This window comes from Acomys minous (assembly GCF_964271855.1).
Source record: "Acomys minous genome assembly, chromosome: 6".
Lineage (NCBI taxonomy): Eukaryota > Metazoa > Chordata > Mammalia > Rodentia > Muridae > Acomys > Acomys minous.
Genome location: NC_140487.1, coordinates 115,962,596 through 115,971,183, shown reverse-complemented (window position 1 = coordinate 115,971,183; position 8,588 = coordinate 115,962,596). Strand labels below are relative to the sequence as shown.

General features: G+C 46.0%; 1 protein-coding gene across 1 annotated transcript in view; it reads right to left on the bottom strand.

Moving 5' to 3' along the window:
• Positions 1-8,588, bottom strand: part of LOC311600687 (aflatoxin B1 aldehyde reductase member 2-like) — a 55,665-nt gene that overhangs the window by 18,119 nt on the left and 28,958 nt on the right. The window lies entirely within an intron of this gene.

Here is an 8,588-nt window from a genome sequence, read left to right as displayed (position 1 = left end):
AATCCCTGAACTCTGGAGGCTAAGGCAGGAAGCTTGCCCCCAGCTCAAAGCCAGGTGGGGTTACATAACAAGTACCAGGCAGGCATGGACCAGATAGCAAAGGGTGTGGTGGTCTACCCCTGTGATTCCAGCACTCCGAACCCAGAGCAGGAGAACTGACACAAGTTCAAGGTTGTCCTGGACAGCATAGGGAATCAGAGGTCTGCTAAGCCTATATAACAAGACTGTTTCAAATGCCAAAAACAGGCTTTAGGATTACAGCTCAGTTGATAGAAAGCTTGTCTAGCCCTGGACTAGACAAGTGACTAGACAGTGACTAAGGTAACACCATCTTGTCCGGATTCCAATTTTGTTTGCTTAGCCCAGTGGTTCTCACTTTTCCTAATGTCGTGGTGACCCCACCCCCCCAACTGTACAACTATATTTTTTGCTACTTCATAACTGTAATTTTGCTACTGATTCGTAATTTAAATACTGGAGATGCAGAATATACGTGACCTGCAGGAAAGGGTCTTTTGACATCCCCAAAGGTCAACTCACAAGAACCCCTGGCTTAGATGGTTCTCAGCTCTCTACCCCCTTAACAGTAGTGTCTGCCTTGGCACCACATTTGAGATTTCCATGATGTTGACAGTGGTTCAGATGTATTGACCAAAATAATTAATGTTTATACAGATGAAACATTAACTGAAGAAGTTACAAGTAAAAAAAATAAATAAATAAGTAACTGTTATCTTAGGTCTGAAATAGTATGAAAGAGCCTGGAAAAAAAATTACTATGCTCTGCCAGAATGTTTCAAGTTTACTCTGGCCCTCATTTAACTTTGTAGTAAATTATGGTGTTTGTAGGTTTTTACTTTAAAAACATTGTACCCTTGAGCTTCCGCACCAAGAGACTCCGAGGCATACACCTCAGTCTCTGGCCATCAAGGAGTCATATACTTTCAATTGTCTTAATAAGCATGGTTGTCTGTATCTTTCTCACGTGTGTTGTTATCCTTGTTGTTACTATCATTACTCAGACGGGGTTTCACGATGTAGTTCTGCTTGTCTTGGAAATCACTATGTAGACCAGACTGGCCCCAAATGCTCAGAGATCCTCTTCTGCCTCGAGAGCGATGAGATTAAAGTTGTGTGCCACCATGCCCAGCCTCTCATGTGGGTTATTCTACCAAACAGCACATACTCCTGAGCATGGACACATGAGACAGAGGCAGCTGGAGCTCTGTGAGTTGGTGACAGGCCTGGTGAGCACAGTGAGTTCTAGGACAGCTGTATGCATAGAGTTTTTGTTGAAGAAATAGTAGGAGAAAGAGGGGTAGTATAACGTCCTAACCACCACATAGCACAATTTGTTTTTGCTTTTGTTTTAAGATTTATTTATTTGGGCTGGAGAGATGGCTCAGAGGTTAAGGGCACAGACTGCTCCTCCAGAGGTTCTGAGTTCAATTCCCAGCAACCACATGGTGGCTCCCAAGCATCTATAGTGTGATCTGATGCCCTCTTGTGGCCTGCATGTGTACAAGCAGGCAGAACACTGTATTCATAATAAATAAATCTTAAAAAAAAAAAGAGAGAGAAAGAAAGAAAAAAGAAAAAAGAAAAAGAAAAACCAAAACCAAAGCAAAGCAAAACAAAACAAAAGATTTATTTATTATATATACAGTGTTCTGCCTGCATGTATACCTGTACACCAGAAGAGGGCACCAGATCTCCTTATACATGGTTACGAGCCACCATGTGGTTGCTGGGAATTAAACTGAGGACCTCTGGAAGAGCAGACAGTGCTCTTAACCTCTGAGCCATCTCTGCAGCCCACATAGCACAATTTAAAACCAAGTATTCTAAGATAATCCAAAGCCATGCTAACGTTGTGTGACAGTAGGGCACCATAAAGTCTTTGCTTTCTTGTACTCGAGCCTTTATATCATCCTATAAGAGGGAAAAACAAGGTAAAGTAGAGTGAAATCTGAGGAGTTGGTGCTGAGCTGTGTGCGATGTCTCATTGGCTGTGCTGAATGACAGGGATATGAGTTCCCAGCCAAGGCTGCTGGGGAGTTTTAAAATAGAGCGCTGCCACGGACATCTTGGATTAGTTGGCTTAAAATTAGGAAATGATCATTGAGTGTGCAGGAATCTTTTACTATACTCAAATGTTCATGATATGCATTCATGCTAGCCCACATAGGGTTGGCACCCAGAGTCCTTAAAACTATGTGGGTCTTGGCCCCTGTGGAGGTAGAATGACCTTTTCACAGGGGTCACCCAAGGCCATCAGAAAATACAGATATTTACATTAGCAATAAAATGTTTATTGGCTGGGGGGGTCACAATAACACTTAAAGGGTCTTTGCATTAGGAAAATTGAGAACCACTGGCCTAGGATACATGTGGTGGCCCTGGGTCCAGCCCTAGAACTGAAGAATAAAAAACAAAACAAAGGTCTGGGTGGAGGTGGCGCACGTCTTTAATCCCAGCCCCTGGGGGTGCAGAAGCAGGCGGATCACTGTGAGTTCAAGGCCAGCCTGGTCTACAGAGTGAGTCCAGGACAGCCAAGGCTTTAGAGAGAAACCCTGTCTCCAATCCGCTCCCTCCAAAACAAACAAACAAACAAAAACAAAACAAATCAATAGTGGGCTCTTAGCTTCTGAAGCTCCTGACTCTGTCTTCAGTGATACTGCAAGTTTGTTCCTAGGCAGTTAATTCACCTCAGGCCAATGAGGACGTCTCTGATTGGCCTGCTGCTGACTTACTAGAGATTAGTGGAAAGGCCTCAACAAGTTCACCCTTCAGTTTTACCAAAAAAAAAAAAAAATCTTTATGGAGACAGCCATGGAGCTGCTCAAGAGGTTGAAAAGAGAGAATCACTTGAGCTTGGAGTCTAGGACCTGCATGAGCAGTATAGTAAGCTCCACTGTCATTCTTAGATGGTGGGCAATGGCTCGGCTAGTAAGGGCTCTTGTACCAAACCTGACAGCTTGTGTCAATCACTGGTATTCACACTGCAGCAAAAGAATAGACTCTCCCAACTCATCCTCTGACTGCCACCCCAGTGGGAAAGCATGGTCCCCACCACCACCATATGGCTAAATTAATAAAGAATACATTAAAAAAAAAAAACTAAGGGTTGGGTTGTCTTGGATTTTGTTTTTCAAGACAGGGTTTCTCTGTGTTACAGCTCTGGCTGTCCTGGAACTCGCTCTGTAGTCCAGGCTGGTCTTGAACTCATGGAGATGTGCCTCCCGAGTGCTGGGATTAAAGGCGTGCACCACCACCGCCTGGTGTGGCTTCGATTTTTGTCTCCATTCCTAGACCTAGGCTTTGGCTCGGCTGTGGTGAGCAGCAGGTTGAAGGTCCTTTTTAATAGTACCAGTATCACCAAGTGCTGCTTCTGTGAGATCATGCTTGGACGACTGTCAGCAGTTGTCATTGCCTCAGCACTTGTCCAGCTGATTAGCCAACCAGGAAGGAGAATGGCTAGGTATAGTGACACATGTCTGTCACCACAGCAGGTCGGAGGTTAAGGCATGTGAAGTGCTGGGATTCCCAGCCTAGGTTGTGCTGCAAAGTGTTATATATATAAATAACAACACACACGCGCGCGCGCGCGCACACACACACACACACACACACATACACGCATGCACCCCAAATCTAAACCAGAGCAAAAATAGCAAACAGGGGTTAACAGCAAGAAAAGAGAATGCGTGCTGCACACCTTGCCCTGGAAAGCATGGGGAGTTTCATGTTTGCCTGAATAAACGTTCAAGACATTAGCCAAGACCAAGGTCTCACATCACCTGCCAGTCCTGGCGACCTCAGTTCAGTCTCCGAACCTCATGCTGACCGAGCTACGTTTATGAAAGCTGCAACAGACCAAGTGATTGTCAGTCACACTTTTCTTCTCGCCCCCACGAACAGCAGGAGCTCGTCACACTGAGAAACAGCTCCCATAGGGCTCCGGCGAAGAGAGTAGCTGGTTTCTTCTGCCATATGTGGTTCTACAGGAATCTCTTAACTAATGTAGCCTCTGAGGTGTAGGCAGCTTATGAAATGTATTTTACTTTACTGTACTAATCCTGAATGGAGTGCTTCTAACCAGTTATGTCAGAACATTGGCGTCATGCTGGGCTTGGTGGCACACACCTTTAATCCCAGCACTTGGGAGGCAGAGGCAGGTGGATCTCTGTGAGTTCGAGTCCAGCCTGGTCTACAAAGCAAGTCCAGGACAGCCAAGGCTACACAGAGAAACCCTATCTCAAACAAAACAAACAAACAAACAAAACCATTTGCATCTTGCTCAGAAAATTCTACACGTGGAGTCTGGTGATATAGCTCAGGGTGCATGGTGCATACGATCCACAGAGCCCCCATCTAATCTACAGCAACACAAAACCAGGGTGTGGTGGCACAGGCCTGTAACCCCAGTACTTGGGAGATGGAGTCGGAAGGATGAAAAATTCAAAGTTCTGTTTGGCTGCATAGTGGGTTTGAAGCTTGAATACAGGACACCCAGCCTCAAAACAACAGCAAGGTGAACTATGCAAATTCCAGGAGGGGATGGACCTATACTCCAGACAAAATAGGCAAATGTTCTCATAATGAATTCAATTTCATGCCGAAAATACTCTTTACCAGTAACTTTGGCAACGCAAAAATAGAAGCACCTCTGGGGAGTACCCAGCCAGCCAGAGCTACCATCCCAGGATGCTTGTATCTCCTCCATTAAGGCCGGATAACAGCACAGAGGAACAGTTATTTCTGATTGGCTTAGCTAAAGACAAAGTCATAGGGATTGTCAATCACTGAAGGCCAGATCCCCAGAGAATCAGCACTGAGTGCTGGGCTCTTCAAGGGATGGTCTCTGATAGCTTCCATTTCCTTCGTGCTTGGCATCGTAGAACAGCAGGCTACAGAGACAGCAGCAAGAGATGCCCTTTAGTATATGTGGGCCTCAGGGGTGAGGCCCCTTGACAGCACCCAGTGTTACAGCTCTCAGGTGGGGGGCTGAGAAGCTTAGCTTTGTACACTTGACAGACACATTTAGTGTGTGTGTGTGTGTGTGTGTAGGATAGAAGACAACTTGTAGAAGTCAGTTCTTACCATGAATTCAGGCTGTCAGTTTCCATGGAAAGTGTATTATTTTTTTATTTTGGGGTTCAGGGCCTCTTTATGTAGCACTGGCTGTCCTATACCCATAGTGTAGGCAAGGCTGGCCTTGAACTCAGAGATCTTGGCAGATTAAAGGCATGTGCCACCATGCTTGGATGGTGGCAAGTGTCTCACTCCACTGAATCATCTTGCTGACCACAGAAGCATCTGCCAACTGACTCAATCAGGAATCCTGGGCAGTCTGTGCTGTGCCCAGATCTCGAGGACCCCAAAAGACCACCAAGGAGCCAATTCTGATGCAAACACTCAGAGGTTGTTTTATTCAAGTTAGAGCAAGGGCTCACAACTGTCATTGGTGCAGCCATTCAGGATTGGGAGCCTCAAGCTCCAAATCAGCAGGGTTTTTAATTGGGGGTTACAGTGAGGTTTGGAGAGTTCTAGCTTGTCAGCTCCTTGATTGATTGACATTTTTAGCAATTATCAGGTGATAGAACCTGATTGTGTCCTGCGCGGGCAAAACTGTAGTTGTTTTACTCAACCTGTTGAAAAGAACACCTGGTGGTGCATGCCTTTAATCCCAGCACTTGGGAGGCAGAGGCAGGTGGATCGCTGTGAGTTCGAGGCCATACTGGTCTACACAGCGAATCCACGACAGCCAAGGCTATACAGGGAGACCCCATCCTCAAAAAACTTAAACCAAACACGAACAACAAAAAGAAAAGGGCACCTTGGTAATCTCTAGGTATTTACTGTTTAGTCATTGCTAGGGGTGAAGGTCAAATGTTGCCATAGGAGGCTGGCCAGCACTTGTTGAATAGGGCATTTGGCCCAGTTGTTCTCCAGGTATTTACTGATTAGTGGGTTGCTAGAGGTGATGGTTAATCATTATCAGAGGTGAGTGCTTGAAGCACATTTGTGTGTGTGTGGCTTTTTTTTTTTAACATGAAGTTCATATCCAGGTCATTTTCCCCTTAAAATGGAGTTTCTTTTTCAGAAATGAGGCTAAACAGGCCTCACGTCCGTTTATATGCATTGAGAAGAGATGTTTGGACCAGTAATAGTCATTGGTTTGAAACTAAGTACAGACTTTTTTTTCCCCCTCCCGACACAGGGTTTCTTTGTGTAGCCTTGGCTGTCTGTAGACCAGGCTGGCCTGGAACTCAGAGAGATCTGCCTGTCTCTGCCTCTGGAGTGCTGGGATTTAAGGTGTGTGCCATCAAGCCAGGGTACAGCAAGTGCTTTTTAATTGCTGAGCCATCTCTCCAAACCAAGCCCCAAACCTAGCACTGTTTTCTGCTGTTTTGTGTTTTGTTTTGATACAGGGTTTCTCTGTGTTAGCAGCCATGGCTGCATTGGAATTTACTCTGTAGTACAAACTGGCCTCAGATTCAGAGATCTGCCTGCCTGGCCCTGGAGCGCTGGTATTAAAGGCTGCACCACCATACCAGGCTTACATAGCAATGTTTTTAATAGTGCTTAGCATCTGCTTTGTGTTACAAGGAGAGTTAGGAGCCAGGTGTGGTGGTGCTGTGAGTTCAAGGCCAGCTTGGTCTACAAAGTGAGTCCAGGACAGCCAACGATAACACAGAGAAACCCTGTCTCAAAACAAAACAAAACAAAACAAAACAAGCTGGGAATGGTGGTGCACTCCTTTAATCCCAGCACTCGGAAGGCAGAGACAGGTGGATCGCTGTGAGTTCGAAGCCAGCCTGGTCTACAGAGAGAGGTCCAGGTCAGCCAAGGCTACACAGAGCAACCTTGTCTCAAAAAAACCAAAATAACAACAACAACAACAACAACAACAATAATAATAATAATAAAAAGGAGAGATGGTTCACCATTATTTGTCTCACTATCTCACTCCTGCTGAGCTAAATAAATTCCCAGCTGCTGCTGCTTCTTCTTCTTCTTCTTCTTCTTCTTCTTCTTCTTCTTCTTCTTCTTCTTCTTCTTCTTCTTTTTTAAAGACAGGTTTTTCTGTGTAGCTTTGACTGTCCTGGACTCACTTTGTAGACCAGGCTGGCCTCGAACTCACAGCGATCCGCCTGCCTCTGCCTCCCGAGTGCAGGGATTAAAGGCGTGCGCCATGACCCCAGGCTAAACCCCCAGCTTCTTTTGTTTGCAGTTTTTTCCTTTTCTTTTTGTGAAACAAAGTCTCACCTGTGGGCTGGAGAGACAGCTCAGAGGTTAAGGGTACTGACTGCTCCTCTAAAGTGCAGAATTTAACTCCCAGCAACCACATGGTGGCTCACAGCCATCTATAGTGAGAGCTGATGCCCTCTTCTGGCCTGCCGGTGTACATGAGGGAGAACACTGTATACATAATAATAAATAAGCACATCTTAAAAAACAAAAAGAAACCCCCTAAACAAAACCAAAGTCTTCCCTGTAGTTCAGGATGGCCTAAAGCTGTGTAGCCCAGGCTGGTCTCAAGACCATCACAACCATCTTTAAAAATACACCTAGTAGTTGGTGTGAGAATGTGTGTTTTGGGACAGGCTGGCGATGTAGCCCAAGCTAACCTTAAACTCATGATTCTCCTGCCTCAGCCTCTTGGCTATAGGGACTACTGTGGCCTGCTGACTGGCGTGGACAGCTAGGATTTTATCAGACAGTACCCGACTCTTCATACTATTTTGAGTAGCTACCATATCAAGCAACTTAATTCTGGGGTGATGTAAAGTGTGCAAAGAGAGCTGGTCACACCAGCCCGATGGGACAGGCTTGAGTGTCTGTCATACATGAGGACACAGGGTGGTTCAAACAGACCTATCTGCAAGCTTCTTCTGTGACACAGTCCCTTAGAGCAGTGGCTTCATCTGGGATCCCACGCTGAGCCTCTTGCCTGCTTCCCAGGGACTAAGTGCTGGCTGTGCAAGGCCCAAACAAATGCCATGTTCTGTATGTTCTGTAACTAATGTTGCAGCCTGTATGTTCTGTGAGAACTTGTCTTCTAGGTGACCCTCACTTCCCCCTGTGTTCCGAGAGTGACCACGTACTGCTGTGAACCAGCACATGCCAGCAGTCTCCAGAAACTCCAGCTCCCAATGTTCCTCTGAGTAAAACAAAGCAAAACAAAACAAAACAAAAACAAAACCAACCAACCAAAGAAACAAAAAACAAAAAAACTTCCCCTTGAGATCCAGCCTCGACCCAACCCACCTAAAGGTCGACGTTTCTGTGACCCACAACCCCCACTTACAGTTTTTCCCCTTTATAAACCCAGTGCCCTTGAAACACTGTGCCGCTCTCCTGTCCTGTTGTTTCGGGAAGGATTGTGGTCCGAGCTGGAGCCCGTAATACAGGACCCTGTATGTGTTGCATCATCGGTATCGAGTCCTGGTGGTCTTTTCCGCCAACTTGCGATCTGGGTACAACAGCTACTGCTGGCGCCCAACAATGGCTTCCCTGAGCAACCCTCATGCTAGTGCTCAGCTGCTACAGGAGCAGGCGAGCAGCAACTGCCAGACCTGGGA